The 20,874-nt window shown below is 33.9% G+C and overlaps 1 protein-coding gene across 2 annotated transcripts in view; it reads left to right on the plus strand.

Annotated features, from left to right (window-relative positions):
• LOC111045250 (glucose dehydrogenase [FAD, quinone]) overlaps positions 1–20,874 on the plus strand; it is a 107,412-nt gene that overhangs the window by 19,447 nt on the left and 67,091 nt on the right. The gene's annotated exons all lie outside the window — the stretch shown is intronic.

A 20,874-nucleotide genomic window follows, 5' to 3' on the forward strand; every position in this document is an offset into this window, starting at 1 on the left:
GTATCTGCACAAAAGAGACAATGTAAGCTCTTATGAATCAATATTCTATGATAATTCATTGATGGACATAGAATATGTTGCTTGGCTTATGTAGAATGACATAGAGGAGTTAAATATGCAATAATTGATACATTATCTCAAAATTTGTGTTTCCAACCAAGGATGTGTAAGGCAGGTACTGTTCTCTTGTTTTTGTCTGGATAAAAAATAGATATTGACCACCTCCATTATGGATAACTACCACAATATGATCTTCACAACCACTCAAAATAGTTATGTTTTTCCAATGGAATATTCAATGTCTTTCATGTTTTTGATTCTCATGTTTGGATACAAGAAAACTGCCAAATAGATATCTATGAAATTTTGCTTTCTATCCCTTTTATTACATTGATTGACAGGGGTTCACCGAGAGAAAATTTTGAAAACCGATTTCCAACAACACCATCCTCATGTTGAACAAGCTTTCAATCAGAAACTGCAACACATTTAGAACGCATTCTGGAAAGCGTTTATAGGAAGTGTACCTTCTGCTAACTGTACAGTTTATAATAAAATAGAAGTTGTGTTGCATGGTGGTGTGAGTGGAGAGTGGAGAGTGGAGAGTGGAGACCTAACCATGCAAACGCGATTGTGATCGTGAAGAAGAAAGCCGTGAGAAACAGGAAGAAGCAAAGAAAGAAGACCACCTCTCCATGCTTCCACAGTGGGCTATTACTGCCATTCATTCCAACAAGCAGTGGATTGATTATTACCCAGACTAAGAATTCTGATGAAAGTAGTAATTTTTTTCCTATTCCTTCCGTAGTTTTCATCTTATTTTCTCCCTTTTCTCTTCTTCATCTTCTTCTTCCTCTTCTTCTTCTTTTTTGTCATAATCTATCCTATTTTCTTCTCCACCCTCTCTTCTTCTTTTTCTTCTTATTCTTCTTTGCTTATTATTTTACTTTTCGATTACCAATCTTCTACCACTTCAAATTTTAATCTCCCTTCATCATTATCTTATTCAATTTCTCAAACTATTTTCATCTTTTTCTTCTTCTTTTTCTTCTTCTTCTTCTTCTTCTTATTCTTCTTATTATTCTTCTTCTTCTTCACCATCTTCTTCTTCTTCTTTTTTTTCTTTTTCTTCTTCTTTTTTTTTTCTTCTTCTTGTTCTTGTTGTTCTTCTTCTTCTCGTCTGCTATCAAAAATCACCTCTTTGTTCTTCTTCATATCCCTCACTTCTTCGTCTCTTGCCTTTTCATTTTTTCTAATTCTCCTTTTTCTTCATTTTATCTCTCCTTCATGTTCTACTTCTGTAAAAACAGAATTTTACATCATTTAGTTAATTATCAATCTATTCAAGATGTGTTCATCTTATTTCCTCATCATCATCTTCTTCTATATAATCTTCTTAATTCGTTGTTCTTCATATCCTTCACTACTTTCCAATATTCTCTCTTCCTTGTTCGCTATTACTTTCGTCTCTTTCCTTCCTTTCTGTTATCTCACAGCTGCTCTTCAGAGGATATACTTATTGTTCTTCAATAATGCCAGCTCGTATCACCCACTGACTGAGAGATTGAAAAACTACTGGTTTGGAGAAAATCTTGCTACAGTAGCCTACAGAGGTCGTCGATAATTCGGACGTCAAAAATCCAAACCATATAGGTGATCCGGATCTTGTCTCTAACACTCTTTTGTGTTTACACTGTACACGTGTTCCTCTAAATGAAATACCATTCAGTAAATACTACTACGATACAATAGCTTGGAAAAAGCATTCAAATTAATATCATTATCAGACTTTTTACTGCATCTTTCTATTATAGTAAATAAATACCATCCTAAATATGTTTATCTCAGATAGTGTGTGCAAGACCTTCTTTATAGGTTATTTCAATAATGCGGATGGGATCCGATCTCAATTAATCCGGATTATCAACCTATCCCTGCCTACCAAGTCCTACCAATCTCAGCTAGTCCTATGTATCACGTTTGAGAATGGATGTCGTGAATTTATTGCTCACGGAAGATGACCCTTTAGTGAATGTTCATCCTGAAGGAATTGAGATGAGCTCAGGTATATGAATACGACTCAGTAATTGAAGTTCATATTTACATAAATCGGTCATCATATTTGAGAATTTCAATTTGTGACTTGTAACATCAAGTAGAGTGATTCAGGTGAATATTTCCTTCAGGTAAATACGTCAAATTCCTTTTTGATAAGTGGGATAACACAACAGATAGGGAAGGATCGCAATTTTCGAAATCCAACCTGGTGGAATAGTAATTTCATTTTGAAAACGTCCTTTTTGATAAGTGGGATATCACAACAGATAGGGAAGGATCGCAATTTTCGAAATTCAACGTGGTGGAATAGTAATTTTATTTTTTAAGTTTTTAATGCTCTAGTAGCATTTACGGTAGAAGTCTTGTTGAATTTACTCGAAGATTTGTTTACAAACAATACATGATAGAGCTGTTTAGAGTTGTCGTTACCATTTGAAAAGCATTCCATTTTTTCTTGTAATAGATAAGTGGAATATCAGAACGGAAAGGAACTCAATTATTGAAGTCTAACATGGTGAAATAGTAATTCCATTTGAATTCATTTTTAAAATATTACGCTTTTAATGCTTTAGTAGCATTTATACGGTATAAGAGATTTGAAAAATTGACGAAATGTTGTGTTGAAATAGCTGCTAAATTGTAGTACTATTTACTGTGGGGTTAGAAACATACTGTGAGATTGTAGCATATATGAGGGATTATCAAAAGGGACGTTGGGGTTAAAAGGGAAAAAGAATGATGAGGGATTGTTGGAAAGTCAACAAACAGTTGCAGTGACCGTATCTGTGTTTCAACACTGTTTTCTTCCATACAATTGATGGTCTTCCACCAAGCTAAATAATAAACAATAGGCCCACATTTGAGTAACGCACGAACATATGAGACATTTCCGTACGCAGTCTTCACGTAGGCTATTACCTGCGTGACTTCTTATACCTAACAATGAGAGCGTTAACTTCAACTCGCGACTGCAGCCTACTTCACTAACAGTAATTTCATTGAAAATAAGGTCCTAACCTTGAATGTGTTTGATTTCGTATGTAACTCGAGTGATCAGTAAAAATAAGATAGGATAAAAACCAAATTGATTATAGGGCATTTCAATAACTTGGAATGTCATGAATTTGAAATTGAAGATGGAAAAACCAAGTTGATAGCATATTCATTCAAATTTTAGTTTTATAATAAAATGTTGTAAGTCATCACTCACACATGTGTCATTGCAGTAATAACGAGACCTGATAGATTTTATAACCATCATTTGGAGAAATTCCAGAAGTGAGGATGAGAATTGTATTAATTATCAATACTACCAATATTCTGGAATATTTTCATATATCTCTCAGATGGAATATAGCTAGAGGGATTCCAGAAGATGTGATGTAGGCCAATAGCCCTTCTGTTTCCACTGAAATTGAATAAAACTGGTACAGCTAATAGATTGTTCAAATATTTTGTATAAAATATAAGCATTATTGTAGTTCAGAAGTTGTATGAAAAGATGTATGTCAGAAAAGAGCTTGTATGAAAAGAAGTTGTATGTCAGAAAATATATATATGTTCATACATACTTTTGAATAAATAATTCTTGTTCCTTACAAACCGTATTCTAGGAATTGAAAGATCAATAAATTAATTATTATCAAAATATTAGCATCATATTCACAAACACGAATTGTCATAATATCAGCTTCGTTGATTTTTGATGAAAAAAGTAATACACTTCCAAAAAGCAAAACTTTCGAGCTAATTTTTCTCAAAACTAGCATAGTTGGACATACATAGTTTTTTTGTGAACTAAGCCATCGTATTCGAAGAGAGTATGATTGGAGCAAGTCTTGTCAATAATATCATCAGTGCTACTGTACTGCGTTTACTCATCCGTTTCGTAGCCTAGGGACTAAAGAGATCCTAAAGTAGGACTAGGAGTAAAGTAGGAGAAGCAGTGATCCACGATGCGGAAGAGTTGAAAGGTTGAAAGAAGATAACTACCATTATAAGTCGCAAACTAAACCCGATTTTCCAACACGTGACCCCTATGACGTCACTCGATGTCGTAACAACTGAAGAAGATTCGGAACTTATCCGGCGCCACTTGGAGCATTATTTTTAATAACAAGCGAGTCTTCAACTACATTCTACAAGAAGTTTTGAACGAGGAACGCTAGAGAGAAAGAGGAGAGAGGTCACTGAGACTTGTTTTTAATCGAGCAGTAACAGCTGCCAGTTCGATTATGCAACATTACGCGGCTTTTGGAGTCCGGAATACGTTACGAAAGCTATATATACGACGCAACGCAATCAATCATGGACGAAAGCTGACAGCCCTTGAATAGTTCAAGTAGTGAACCAAAATTATCATAGTCGGATACCTTTCCAATCGATATATTATGACAATATATGAGCAAGTAAACATTCATAAACCTCTCTAATAAATGAATTAATAAATAAATGACTGGAGAGTCTAGAGTGTCAGGTACAGAATTCTTGTAAGTGAGCTTTTTTGAATTCCTTAAAATCAAATATTGAAGAACGTTTCAGGTCTATATGAGAAAAAAGATCAGTTGATTATGGTAGGAGTCTAACGAAAAGTTTCGCAATAGCAATTCTGTGAAAATTTTTTGAAGTGATGAACTACAAGACTTAACCTATTTAGACTATCAGACTTTCAGACTTTTCAGACTATGTGTACCCTATCTAAATTCGAGGGAGGAATAGCACAAGGTTACCTTACTTTTCTCTCCTTGTCATTTTGATGATGTAATTATTGTATGAATGAATGAATAAATTCAAACACCCCATACCAGGAGTGCATTAGAGAGAGGTCCAGGGTTGTTCTTCTCAAGGTCATTAGAGTCATCATCAAGAATGAGAAAATTCAATAATTTCGTGAAGAGAAACCAATATTTTACTCAAGAATTCAAGAAATTTTTCAAGTAGCTCCTTTATATATGTAACGTTTAATTGCTATTCTTGAGTAATATTCAATGAAAAATTTGATTATGTGTCAATGTGGAATGATAGGAAAACATTGGTAGCAAGATAATATCCATGGCAGATGCGGTTAGTTCACAGTAGTTGACAATATTATTTTCTACACAGCTAAATCTCAGTTCCAGCTTGTCAATGTCTTGTGACGACGAGACTAGGATGGGAAGAGGTTTAGTAGCCGTGGTACTTATCGATAGCCGTAAGGAGTATTATCTAGAAACTAGCCATCCAAATACTAAATGAATACAAACCAATAACCAAATACTACTTCCTAAAGCTATCTGCAAATCTGTACTCCATAATTCGCGTGTGGAAACCGGGAATCCATAGAAGAAGAATTATGAAAAACTTCTTTTACACTCATCTTGACTTCGTTCCTGGATTTTCTTTCACTTGATTGCGTACCAATGGTATTTGAAAAGATTACAGAGTAAAATTTATATGGTGTAAAGTTTAGTTAGCTTACTCCTCTGTTTTTCAAAATTCTAGAACTTCTTTGTCAAGTGAATGCTTGTATACTACCAAAATTAACGGTAATATCTGGTTATGCCCTGCAATTAGGGATGTCAATCCCGGGACTGATTTCCAATCCCGGTATTTCGTGTTATCCAATTGAATCCCGGGATCCTGGGACTGATCCCGGGATTGGCAAAAATCTGTCTCATGCATTTTTAACCAATTGTTCCTCCTCAATTACATGTTCAGTAACAGTTTGTGGAGATGAAAAAGGGCTCATTATAGAGGGAGATGATATTATTGAAATGGAAAAATGGTCTGGTTTTGTAGGAATAACATTAAAATTGAACATTCTATATCTATAAAAATGTTCTCAAGAAAAGGAGTAACTTTTTTTAAAAGCTGAACACTGAAAGCTGAAGCTAAATGAAATTTCGTAGAGCCAACTATATTTACTTCAAATAGATATTCTACTTTTGATAGAGAAAGAGAAGAGAAGAGGAATTTTCCAAGTTCTGAGTACATTTCAAGGAACTGACATCAGCACTATTGCATATATTGAGCCGTCTAGACCAGTGAGTATAGAATGTAATTCTATAAACTTACATTCTAAAGTTAATTCCCAACTTAATTCTTCACTTAATTCTTGACTTAATTCTAAACTTACATTCTATACTCACTGGTCTAGACTGGTAATTGTGATGCAGTGTAAACAGAAACAAACGTAGAGACATAACAACCGATTAACAACCATTCTGCGAATGATGCGAACCGATAATGCGAATTCTATTTAGCCAGTATAGAGTACAGTATAATTATGTATATGCAACTGTAGGCTGTGCCTGTAGAATAAAAACACTTGGAACAATAAATTAGTTATTCAAAACTCATATTCATCACCATAAATGAATTATATATTGAATTGTTTTTGGAAACAATCAGGTTTTATAATCCCGAAAATCCCGGTATTGACGCTGAAAAATCCCAGGATTGTTGGGTATCAAAAATGGACCGGGATCCCGGGATTGACATCCCTACCTGCAATCTTTAGTTATTATGCTTTTATGAGTTCTATGATTATGACCCTTATCCTTCAGCCATGCTACTATTTAACTCAAAAGAGGCTTCAGAAACAGATATTAATGTACCTCTTAACTTCATTATGATCGTTCAGCTTGATATAAGAACAAACAAATTGCACTCAAAATAATAAGCCGTTAATGTGGGTGACAGTTGGATACTAATATCAAAAAATGAACCTAAGAGGCTGGTTTGTATCATAAAGTCGTGTGCTGCGGCTAGGGATATGGTTCATTTGAATCGGTTTGCATGCATAATTCTGCTTTAAATGGAATATTTTGATGATTCAACTCAATTTATAACTAGATAGAATAATCTCCTCATACAATCAACCCTACTTCAACGTTATTGCCATAGAGAGATAGACAAAACATCAAGATGATGTAAATTTCTATTTCATAACGATTGTTTCATCGTCAGGACTGTATGTATACTAAAATGAACGTGCTAGATAAACTGTCGGAAGAATGGAATAATAATGTAATAGGTACCTCTATAGAATAGAAACATTATATAGACGAATATTAATGGTAAGAGGTCTAAATGGGTACCTCAATAGAATGGAGACGGGGACATTATGAAGACGAATGAACATTAATGGGTAAAAAGGTTAAAAGAAACTTGGATAGGCTACATACTACGAAACACAATTCATAACTGGAAACAGCTTAGTCTTTTGTCAAGTCCTTGAATTGATATATACTTGATGGTTATGTAAGAAAATTCAATGTGGTATGTTTCATAAGGTAGTATCTGAAATGAGGGTGAACAGAAAAAGTGATATCCTGTTTCGACCTTGAGTCTTGGTGAGGCTTTTTTCTTCAGTGGTGGAGTCACCAGACCAATGGCCTACATTTCACATCAATGGAAGCTGAATCAAACTTCTTACTTTTACTTTCTTTAAATTTTACTTCAACTTACTCAATTCTGGAACTACTTACCTCCACCATTATAACAGCTCCATGTGGCAAGACGTCCTGTGGCATTTAATCGAGTTTTTTTTAACAAGATAGATTTTAAAGTTCACCCTTCATAAGGTGTGGTAGTAGCTAAAGTGAGTCGTTTGAAACACTCAGAAGTGTCTTTCAAATAAACACTGTACATGAACACCCCTTGGAGAATAGGGCTAATATCATTCATAGAAATATATTAATTTGGATGTATAAAACTTTTCCTTTACGTTTGCACTAACATTTTTTGTTTCAAATGTTCAAATGTGAGATGCATTATAGATGTTTACATGTATTTTTGCATTTTTAGTGTACATAAATGTACATGTTCACTTGTATTTTTGCATTTTTAGTGTACAATCTATCTCAAGCATATTATGAGCTATGTGAGTAAAATACTTGGCTAAAATAGAATTATAATACAATCAAGTATGTACCCCCTCATATTTTATTATTGAAATACATGTTGCAACTCATGAGAGCCTTAAGCTTATACTTAGCTCTGAGTATCAAATATCTCAGCAACTGAAACTCACTTTCTTCCCGCATTCGATTTTCAACAACTTTGACAGTTAGAAGCTAGTTGTCATTGTGTGTTGATCCTTAGAGCGTGAAACTTATCTCAAATTGATCAAGATAGGATAACCTGTAAAATACGTCTTCAATATTTTTGAAGAATCGTGAAGAGGTATGGTGTGATTTGGCTTGTCTATTTAACAATTTGTGTTGATATTAAAGTTTCATTGATTTTATGAGATTTGTGGGTTACTTAACATTTTTAACTATTCTCAACCCTGTTAATGGCTAGTGACCGAAAATAATATGTTGTAAGCAATTCTCACTTGATTAGAATATTATTATGCTATAAATGATATGTTATTGCTTTTTTACAATTTTTGGATAGTAGTTCTCATCGAATTTCCATCTAGCTGTTAACCCTGTTGTCAATGTCTGCAGTAGCAGAGGTCTTCGGGGTGATTTGCAGCATTTATTTAGGATTTTCGTTAAATAGTAATTATATATTAATTAGCATTTGAATAAATGCATTCTCTATTTAATTCCATCTGTTATTGCTCTACGTACATTCTGTATATACTAATGCTGGATAATTTGATTGAGGACTGATATACTCAGGCCCGGTTGCACAATAGTGGGTTGAATTTTAATCGTGATTAATTTCACGAGAACCAATCAGAGAAGGCGTTTTTGAAAAGACGGCTTCTCTGATTGGTTCTCGTGGAATTAGTCACGATTAAAATTCAACCGGCTGTTGTGCAACTGGCACTTAGAGTAGTAGCAATGCACCATACAAGACACTCACCATACTATTTTGCACCTAACATCATTGATTACGGTACCTAGTGGTAGGTCTGGGGCGAATTGACAACTTTCACCAACGTAAAATTGTCTCTTCGCCTGCAAACAATATTCACAGATACTTGCATGTATTCGAAGATTCACATATTTTTGCAAAGGCTTGCTTTTTTACTTGCTATGTGTTTTACTTGACAATATTATCAACTACAGAGCTCTTGTCAACGTGAAAAAACGTTCCGTCACTGCTGAGAGATGGTATGGTAAATACGTGAATTTCAGGGAATCATATTACTCTATATATCACTCTCCAAAGTTGATCACCCATTGCCTTATTTCTACTTTTATTATCCATTACTCTATATTTTACATTTGAGGTTATTATTTTCAGAATCACCATCAGGAAGAACATAGCAGTAAGTTTCTTTGATTTATCATTTGAAAACTTATTTAACAAGATTTAATGAAAATTTATATGTTTCTTCATTATTTTACATCAAGTTATAACTTATAATCCAGAAGTGCACTTGAACTCTTATATATTCTTTGTTTACAACACACACTTTACTTTGAGCATTTTGAACTATATTCTTTGTCTACATTACTCTTTCATTCCGGTGAAAGCACTACAATAATATTTTCGCTATTATTATCAAAGGGGATACAAGCAGTAGCGTAGCCAGGATTTTGATATGGGGGGTTACCCAAAAACTATGGGACCTCTATAGACTTCACTAGTGTAATTTGATGAGCGGGTGGGAGGCTATCTTGAATTTTTGGGCCTCTTTTTGAAGCTCATGTGGGGAGGGGGTTGAAACATAACCCCCCTCCCTACGCTACGCCACTGGATACAAGTATAGATTCATAATTTAGATTGATTATAATGGTTTTGATTGAATAATTTTTAGCCTATTACTACCTACAAAAAATACACCGCTATGTCGCCTAAAAGCGTTCAAGTTGAGCAAACTATAAACCTAGCCATGATGAATTGAAAACTCCATGAAATAAAGGTGCAATGGAGGATCAGACCGGCGTACTTATTGTAGCAGATTCAATAACAAACGAGAAATAAGAACCTGCACATTCCACAATATTGTCTGTATATATGGTATTTGAATTGTTTATGATGTGAAAAGGAGGACATGGGCTGTTCAATAACAAGCCGGTCGAGGAAGTACTTAGACACGTGATTGCACAATTCGATTCTGCCCGACATAATCCTGATGAGTGCAAAATACTCAGGAATGATCCCAGATTCTACCAAGTTGGTCTCACAAATGTGGAACTAGACGAGAGCGAACTGGAACTGGTTCAACTTGTTTGTAGAATAATAATTAACCTCCAAGTGTCAATATTATCTGTTTAGTAGTCTATCTCTGGCATTTGAGTATTCAAGTAGCATTCAAATTATTGTTGATAAGACCATTTGAAATCGAAGAACTTGTGTCCACAGATGAAACGGCTAAAACTAGGAAGCGATTGATTGAGTTGATATTGACAGTTCTCTGAATAACTTGTTATTAGATAAGGTGTTCCGTTTGCTTACGGATAATTTAGAAGCTAATAAACACAGTGAAACCTCAACAAATTTCAAACTTCGGGTTAATAAGTATGGAATTAAAAACACTTTCCAGCTTTATTTATTGACTTGCATAAGAAAAAAGATAGAAGAGGAGAAAATAGGGAGAGAGATAGAAAATTCAAATAAAACCCTCATAATAATTGGATTTAGTGAAGCGTATGTATTTGGATTGATTTTAATTAAACATAAAATGTTACGAGAAAATCTAACATCTCATTGAATCTCAGAAAAATTCTGAAACTACGAGTACACATTCCAAAACTTGATACTGCGATATAGGATTGACTATTCCCTGAGCTTTTTATTGAGTATTATACCTGTATTCACCACATAGCAGAAAAAACCTATACAAACCTAAAACCTAAGATTGTTTATTCTATGCAGATAAGTAGCCCAACTACTTTTTATTGGTAACTACTCAACTTTTCATTTGTAAATGAGCCATACATTGGACATATTCTACATCCCAGCTTTCCATCCACGAGGTATCTTTTTGAACTTCACTTGTTTTCTTGTTTATGGAATGAACCCAAAAAATAACTTTATCAACTCCGAACTCTCCCAGTAAATTTGAAACTTTGAAAGTTAACAAGAGCCCAATTGTAAAGTCAATCCGAAACTCAGTGATCTCTCGACTAGAGTGAATGATTATGATGATGAGCTTTTTGAGTTTGTTTCAGGATAATTTAAAAATGATAGAGCATAACAATTAACTCTGTATCCCAGACATACCATATACTAGCATGATAGTCCTCATTACTGGATAGTTCTGCACTGGGGATAATCCTTCAGCTTCAGGGTGTGTGCACACAGAGAGCGTTCAGGCGTTCCGAGCTCCGGCGGTCTTTAGAGGATATATTTGAAGGAGCGTTAGCGAGTTCTCACTTTTGACTCACTCAAGGCCAAAGTCGCTGTCCGTCTGTTTGTATGATCTACAATAACTTTAGAAAGAATTGATCAATCAGCTTCAAATTTTGAAGACGTATTCTTCAAACCTTTTTACTGGTCAAGTTCGTTGAACAACAAAATTGAGTCAATCCTCGTCATTTTCCAAGATATACATAACATTACAATAACATTGAAAGTCCATAAGGAAAACATTTGTTGTGATTCATCATTTAGTCAGCTTCATTGATGCAATTACAACAGTTTTTCCATTAATTCATTCATTCATAACATCAGCTGAGGCTATTACACAGAGACATGCGCTGAAACATGATTTCAGCTGCTTAATAAACTACATAATTTACAACTTCTACATCAACAAGTTGATACGGGTTGAGATATCAATGTGCGGTTTTCGCCATTCATTTTCTCTTGGAACTCTGTATCGAAATCATGTACCACATGACCACCTTCTCATTTAAAAAAATGAATTTGGATTCATATGAGGGACAAGTATGTTGAAGCGACAGACTATTTTTTCATTTCAAATAGGATCCCCAATGAAACCTACTATCAAATTATTCCTGTAAAATAAATAATATTTAGCTGTTTCCATAATGTTCACCAACTCTGTATAATTGAAAGTTACGGGTTTCAAAGATTACAATTCAACAGTTCTTGAGCGAGCTCTCCAACCCAGGGGGTCACTATCTATATATCCTACTGAGACCGCTTTGACCGCTGACCGCTCTGTATGCACTGCACACACCCTTTGGTTCAAGTTATAGTCTACTGTTGGTTCTGAGAATACTACTTAAGATGTCATGAGTCTTGTTTATTTTTAAAAATTGAAGGAAAATTATTATCCATTTGGTGGAAAATTTCATTATTTGTTACTTGGTCTTAGAATTGATTAGAATCAATCGACATCCACATAATTCACTGTGAGAGTATTTTGAAGCCAAACAGTAGCAGAGAGGCGGAGAGGCGTCACCGAACATTTGATCAATGGATCATTCATCATACGTAATCGTAGATATAATAGTTTCTGATTTAATCAGCTGTTGAATGTCGAGTCTTATTGTCTCTGTATTCCAGTAGCTACTGTGGCTCCGAAAACAATAGCCCACCTATGTGCTTGAAGATATACATACTAAATACATATACATATTAACCATACTATGTGTGGTATATGCAATGCACTTACCGTGTGCTACTGTTTCATTGTTTCGGAACGTTTCGAATTATTGTTTTACGCTTTCTGATCTCAAAACGTATTTCAATGCCAGGATGTATGGTATGAGAGTGGAGCAGAAATTACAATCACCATAATAATCATTTTCCGACAGATTTTAATAGGTATCCTTATAAGTAGTCTTTGATAATAAACCACCTGTTCAACATTACCTGCTGCGACATAAATCATACGTTGGCAGATGGCAACTGAATAATAGCCACTTTGTAAGGTCTACATCGTTTTACCGTATTTCAAAATACTACAAAATGAATACATATATTGTTGAATTTAAATCATGCATTATAAACAGCTTATTGTTTATTTGATTGCTAGATCAATAAGATGAGTAAGTTAATCGAAAAACATAAAATTACTGTGAAAAATATAAACCACGTGAGCACGTGATATAAAAACTTCTCAGTATCTAAGTTTACCTCATCATTTTTCATGGATTGTGATAAAAATTAAACAGAAAATATAGAGTTGATTAATTAATGGAGAATTAGTGATCATACTATCATTCTTTATTCATAAATATTATTGATTAGTTAGTAAACATACTAATCTATAATGTAATAAAGGAAATAATTAGCGTACGAACACGAAGGAAATTCACGAATGAGGCATCATCACGTCTGAACTACTGGACTGATTGACTTAAAATTTTGCATATGGATTCTTAATTCACCGAGGATTGTTATATGCCTATTTTCAATTTCTCAAGATTTCAGTAGGTCAAGTTTTCAGTTTGTAAAATTTCCAATTACACCCTTGCGGAGGACGGGTTACCCGCTAGTCAAGAATATTTATGAATGAAAAAAGTCTTGAAGGTGAAAACAAGAAATAATGTTATGAATAAAAGAATAGCCTAGTCCCTAGTCAATGCAGTTCCTCTCAAGAATATACCGTAAATATTCCATAAATAAAAACTCTCGAATACTTGAAGACTCTGATAATAAGTCCAAGTTTGTCTCGAATCATCGACCATCATCAACAAAATACCTATTTTTCTTAATCTGTTAATTAAATACAGCAAAAAAGTCATTCCAAAATCTCCTATAATGTGTTAATTATTATGAAACTGGTACAGCAATATTCAGAGTAGGCCAACCATATTATCAATTTTTTAAGAATATCGATCACCTTTTCCTGTAGTTTACATAAGAATGCGCGGTCTGATATTGTCACCGCAGGATTTTGGACTTGACCCGCTGGCAATGAGACGACGTATCCTTCTTGATGATGACGATGATGATTTTACGCTTTGATGGTCTCCCATCGTCGACAGACCGTATTCTATGATTACTCCATTTCAGTACTCAATCAGACGACTTTCTACTTATTTCATAGCCTATAAAAAATTCCAGCTAGATAATTCAAGAAAGCCACCATCCACACTCGTATCACTGTGTGAGCTTTCAACTTGAAGGACATCTATTTACGTATGAATAAATGTGTTTAGAAATCGAGAGTCTCATCACAATCGGAAACTTATTTTGAAATGAGTTCTGAGCTCAACACAAATGCATCCTGATGTCATCAGTAAGTAAGATCTCAACTAAACTTATTTATTCCAAAGAATACTCGATATATCTTCATATACATTCATATAATATACATCTTCATATTATATTCATCATAATATCTTCGATATGCATAGTTACAGCAGAGTTCCTACATGAATTTCTCGAAAATCTACAAGTAATGCTGATGAATGAAAACTATTTGATATTGTTGAACTAATAATTTTCTCATTGAGTTAGAGCAGTAATTTATTAAATTAAAACAATTTGTAATACTAGTTTCGGTTGTTACACCAATATCAATCTCTTGTAAACTGCAGCATTGAGCAGCTGAATATATATTGTGCGTTAAGCCCTACGATTGGCTATTATAGACACAGACACAGCCTTTTATAGAGCTCTGTGCTCGCTTCTGATTGACTCTCGTCATCCAATGGGATGCGCTGAGCGGTTCGGACGAATCGATCAATAGGAAGCGTAGGCTTAACACAAATAGGAATAACAACATAGGCCTACTATTGACTATCACAGAAGAAAATCAGCTATTCGTTGAGAAAGCAATAAATTGAATATTTGAGATGGATTGAAAATGAAATATTTTGACATCAAATATTTGATTTCATGAAAAATTGAATTTTTGAAGATATATACATTTGATTATAAACAATATTTGATTTGGTTAAAAATCTAATTTTGAAAGATGTATAAAACTGAAAAGTGATGAAACAATGCTATTATTTAGTCTAAATGCTGATTATTCCGCTGTAACAATTCTGTAGTAATCAATGTTAAAGTTGACTGATAATGCTTGAATAATTATTACAAGAGTCGATTCTCATTCAAATATATTCATGTTTCACTAGTAACACCACTCAAATAAAAAAAAATCTTCTTCAATAACAGTGTTCTCACGTTGAAAATCATCAATCAATATCGATTGCTCGGTATAAAATTAATTATTACGGTTCAATTGGAGGATAATATTAATGAATTATGATGTCATAGTGGCGTCTTAGTCATGGATTCCTGAAAAAAATTTTTTGATGAATAATCTTGAATAGATTCATAGCTTCAGCAACGCATTGCCACTCTATTTTCCCACCGTTGGTGAAAAAATAATACATTAGGAACATGAAAGAATTCAAGATCCAGAATTTGGAAATCAATTTGGTAGGACTCATTCAGGGGTGACTAGCCACCTCAAAGAATTAGAAAAAAATATACTCTTATTTTTGCAATCTGTGATCAAACACCCCCCCCTTACTCCTACCTGTGGGCACAAGTGAGTATAGAATGCAATTCATTCTATACATTAAGAATAGAATAGATTAAGAATAGAATGTATTACATTCTATACTCACTGGTGGGAACCCCTGATTCATCCATTCTCTTTACGTTTGTTCCACTGGGATTCAACCAGCCAGTAAACCTGTTTTTCCTCAGATAACATAACAATTATTATGAAAGATTCTAGCGGACTGCATCGTCCAAACTTCAGTCTGCATCGCTTTTGGGTTCGATTCACATAACGTCTGCTATTTAATTATCAAGATGGTTCATGAATAATGATTCTTGCTGAAATCATCCATCTCCTTATCACCTATGCTAATCATCGACTTGAGTGGGCATCGTAAGCAAAAAAATAGAATGATTATGTTAGATAATATGTTTGTTACATATATTATGTCATAAGTCATCAGCTGGTTGGACCGAATTGAGTTTACGCTATACGCAATTGACCAACTTAGCATTATACATTCTAGCACATTGGCAAATGTCTCGTATCAGTTGCAACGATACAGGAGCAGCATATTAATTAACTTATCGGCTGATATTATAGTGGTTGCATGAAAGAAGTTGACACACTTTGAAGGCGTGTAGATTCAGAGTAATCCGAATCAATTTGAATTACATGCTTAAATTACGCTGAAATTAAAAATTGTAGCACTGGAAGTTTGAAGCTTAATTAAAGTTGTACATAAAGCTACTCCCAACAAAAGAATTATTCTCAAGTTATTATATTTTTCTAAATAAAACATAATTCGGTATCGTTCGAGGAATAGCGTACGTTGTGAACTATATTATTTTTGTTAGCTAGAATAAGTTGAGTTGAGTAATTGTTCTAGTTTATGCTGATTTTCATTGTTATTAGTTCTAAAGAGTCTATCATTTTCAATTCTGAATGATACAGGGGAGTGGAGTCCTCTGGCTAGACGGTTAAGCGAGCGAAGCCAGTAAGTTCTAATACAATTATCGCTGCAGTACCGATCTTCATCAAAGATTTAATCTTTAAATTTTTCATTTGGGAGTCAAGTAGTTTAATGTCTCATACATTCTTAAGTTCTCTTTACCCCGCATTTCTATACGTTTGCTATGGTTTCATGTTTTAAGCCCATCTCTAGCATTATTATTAGCCTACACATGCCTCCAGCTATCTATACACTTTTACGAATCATGTACTCGTATGTACATCACTATTAATATAATGACATCGTTCCAAATAACACAGTTTAAGAACGTGAATATTCTCAATTCTAAAATTTGAGTGTGCCAGAGACTCACGTCCAAATAGGTTTATATAGGTTGTAAATATTTTTTATCGGTTATATTTCATAGGTTACCGTCTTCAAAATAGGTAAGGAGAAACATCTTATAGTTGGAGATGCGGGGTTATTAATGCTCATATCATGAGAATAGTTATACAGAAATATTAGTCAGATAAACACAAAAATGAGAGTGGCAATAGATATATTGTATGAGAGAGGAATGAGTTTGAAAGGGTACATTGATGTACTCCAACCTTTATAAGGTTTATCCTCGAAGAGTGTATGATCATCTATACTATAATAAAGGAAAGAACTGTATAAGAACTATACATGTACGGGATAGGAAAATTATTTTTGACGCATCATCACGTCTGAACTGCTGATTAAATTTTGCATATAGATTCTTAATTAACCGAGGATTTTTGAAGGCCTATTTTCAATTCTTCAAGATTTCATTACGTCAAGTTTCCAGTTTGTCAAGTTTCAAAATAGACTCTTGCGGAGCACGGGTTACCTGCTAGTCATACATATAAAAAAGGGGTGTAACTTGTAACTTATCATGTGGATATTTTATTTTTGTGACTGTCAAATATGTTCTTATCATTCGACTTATCGGAGGTCACACATAATATCCAAGACGTCACCTAGTTTTCAGACATCCATTCTAGGACATTTTCTACAAGTGTTGAATCTTGAAACTAGAAAATCAAAGAATAGCTCTTCACTCTTCTATGTATTAGGTATACGAAACATCAGTAGATAGAGGATAATGCTTTGAAAATATTTGAAATACATTTCTTAATCTTTGAGAATAGACTAACTAACCACTTCAATAAATACTTGCCAGATAGCAGACACGGGACCGGATTGAAGCGGGAGAGAGTGTGCATTACTATTACGAATACTACCAGAAGTGTAAATTTGTTGGCCTAGAGACTGTTGGAGGCAATTGTAGAATTGCATATACGAAGTCCCGTAGGCGCTAAATGCAAGAGCGTAGCGTAGGCCTTGTAGTGTAAGCGGAGAAAGTGGAAATTGCATGGCCCGTATGTCAAGGACGAATTAACCGGCCTGAAGAGTCACTGGTAAACAGGAAGTTAAGTTATCTGGTAGTGTTCCTGTCTTTTTCTTGTTTACACTACGCATGCGCACAGTTTGTAATCTACTTGAATCTGCTGGGGCTTTCCAGCTGCTGCTAAATCATTGCTGGTCTTAAGTCTCAACATTATTTGCTTGTCATTTGGTAGTAGGATAAACAAGTAACACAACGTAAACAAGTAGCAGAACTTTTCGTTACATTGCTATTTCTCCACTTCTCTTCCAATTCCTTTTGTACATTTTCCTATTTCCTCTTGAAATTTCCATCTATCCATCTATATTTTCGAAGATTCCTCTCAGTATATATATATAGCACTCTTCATAATATATATATATATATATATTATATATATATATATATAATATATATTATCTCCTTTTGTTCATTTTCCTACTTCCTCTTAAAATTTCCATCTATCGATCTATATTCTTGAAGATTCCTCCTAGTATATTATTTCCTTTTGTTCATTTCTCTACTTGTTCTTGGCATTTCCTTGTATTCATCTATATTCTTGAAGATTCCTTCCAGTCTTTTTTAATTTCTTCCTGCTACTTTGGATATTCCTGTAGTTAAAAATTCAAATTTCTCATTTCCTTGTGTCTCCTTCAACTCATGTAAAGATTTCAATATATTCTGGACACTGGACGTTCATTAGTTCATAAACCATTCTCTCGAATAGATTTCTCTCCCCAATATAATTGACCGAGCGAAGTGAGGTCTAAGATTCAAGTCGACGGTTTTGCATTTCTCTTTATGTTTGTTTATATGTTTATATGTTCAGCATTTACGGCGAAACGCGGTGATAGATTTTTGTTAAATTTGACAGGTATGTTCTTATTTAAATTGCGCGTCGACGTATATACAAGGTTTTTTGGAAATTTTGAATTTCAAGGATAATATAAAAGGAAAAGGAGCCTCCTTCATACACCAATATTAAAGTAAAATTCAGACTATAGAATTATTCATCATAAATCAGCTGTCTAGTGAATTATAAATTACATGCAATGACGCATGCAATTCAATATCTCAATCTAACTTATTGAAAACACAGCTGTTGTGTGGACTATTAATTGCATGCAGTGAGGCATGCAATTAATAACTTGAAGTAGCATTAGTATTTTCTCCCGAGTTTTCTCTGCTTTCAACTCGGTAAGCTTTTGATGATAGTAGCATAGCTGTTTACATCAAATTATTAGCAGTGTCGATACAACAACCCAAACAGAAACAGCCATTAGTCGTTTATACACCGATATCTCGCCGACACGACAGGATTTACTCTGATGGGCGGTATAAGAGGAGACTGTGGTTTATAACTGCGCGAGGTCTACTGTTCACAGAACTACTATTATATGGAGAGAGATGTTAGGAGACATTTTATATCTCCTGCATAATCATGCTGCAGTAGCACTGTTATACTGTTATACTGATACAAAGGTATGAAAAATAATTGAATTCAATGAATTCATCAATATGAATTCATTTTCTTATAGGATATTAGTTTCTGAAATAACTCTAGATTAGGTAGTTTCCAATGGAAATAGGGCAACACAGTTCATAGGTCTACTATATGATTCCCCAAATGGATGATGATGATCATGATAATAATAATATATTAGCTAGCGACTATAGTTCTGTGAAATTGATATTGTGGGAACTGAAAATATCCTTCAAATCCACTATTCAATTACATAATTCATTGGCATTTTATTATTCCACTTTCAAAAAGTAGTATTTGATATCCTTAGTTACATCTTACATGGCACTCAAGCAGTCCTCTCAAAAAGTCTTAATCATTTATTCCATTCCAGACTTCTACTTCTCCTTCAGGGATTTTAATAAACACCAACAAATACCATTGTTGATTTGCAGCCATCAAATTCAATAAACAATTTTAGTATCTTAATTCTTCCACTCAATATAATATAAAAAATAGAGTTGTGTTTTTTACCTTTCATGAGACTACAGTAGATGAATATTGAAAAATTGTTGCTAGTATAATATTCCGAAACCTTGATTGTATTTAACTGTTATATTATCCAAAGGCAGAATAAAGATAATTTTAATTTTCATATTGAGATTTTTTCTTCTCCTACTACAATCTTCAACATTGACTGAATAATCGACTACCATAGATTAATCTTATACTTATTATAGTTTCTCTCTAAACTACTGTTTCCTTCTATATATCCTATATATCTTAACTAATCAACTGAAAAGGTTTTTTCCCCCGATAAATCTTCATTTCCCAATGGGCTACAGGAATATCTTTCTTCAAAATTAGCATTCGAATTGACATTATTCTCTTTCTTCAATGGGGCTCAAAACAGGAATTTTATCGAGGGGGAAAGTAAAGTCAACTGAATTAAATTGACCGAACATTTCTCTGAAGTATTTATAGGCTTTTTACTACTTGTCTGTCTATTATTATCGGAGAGAAATTCAAGTCCATCGCCGGAACAGCTGTTCTTAGCTTTTTAGTATCGTTATTGTGATGGAATCGATTGGACTTCTCGAAACTCCAAGCTACGCTCACATTAGAGAGCCTGAAATGTATCTTAAGATAGAAAAATACTACTATAATAACAACTGTAGTACTGAGGAAGCTGGTTTGCATTTTGAATATCATGATGGTAACACAGTAATAGGTTAAGTCACTTGTAGACACGGTTATGTAACATTTTAAGGATGTCCGCGTTTTGGAGCGTAAGTGTTTTGGAATTTGTTTCTTTAAACTTTATTCAAATTTTGTGAGCTTATCAGATCTTACTCGTTGTTATTATACACAACAAGGTCCACAGTATTCTAAATTAAAATACTTGAATCCAAATTTGTATAGGTAACTTGGATTCTATTACAAGCTTTTTTTATTATATTAAAATAATAGAATCCTCAATATTTGTAATTCAATAGACTTTATATTAATAAAACTACTCATAGTGGTTGAGAGGACTTTAGAGTCCTAACTCCGCCTAATAAAGATTTTTTTCATTTTCAATTTTCTATTGAAACCATTTAAGATACTAGTTTTCGTTTTCACGCTATTATTAATCTCTATTAAACTGACAGTTTAAACATTGAGCAGCATATAGTATACAGTAAACTACAATAATTGGCCAATAGCGGTAGACCAATAAAGGTTGAGCTCTACTG

Source organism: Nilaparvata lugens, chromosome X, assembly GCF_014356525.2.
Source record: "Nilaparvata lugens isolate BPH chromosome X, ASM1435652v1, whole genome shotgun sequence".
Lineage (NCBI taxonomy): Eukaryota > Metazoa > Arthropoda > Insecta > Hemiptera > Delphacidae > Nilaparvata > Nilaparvata lugens.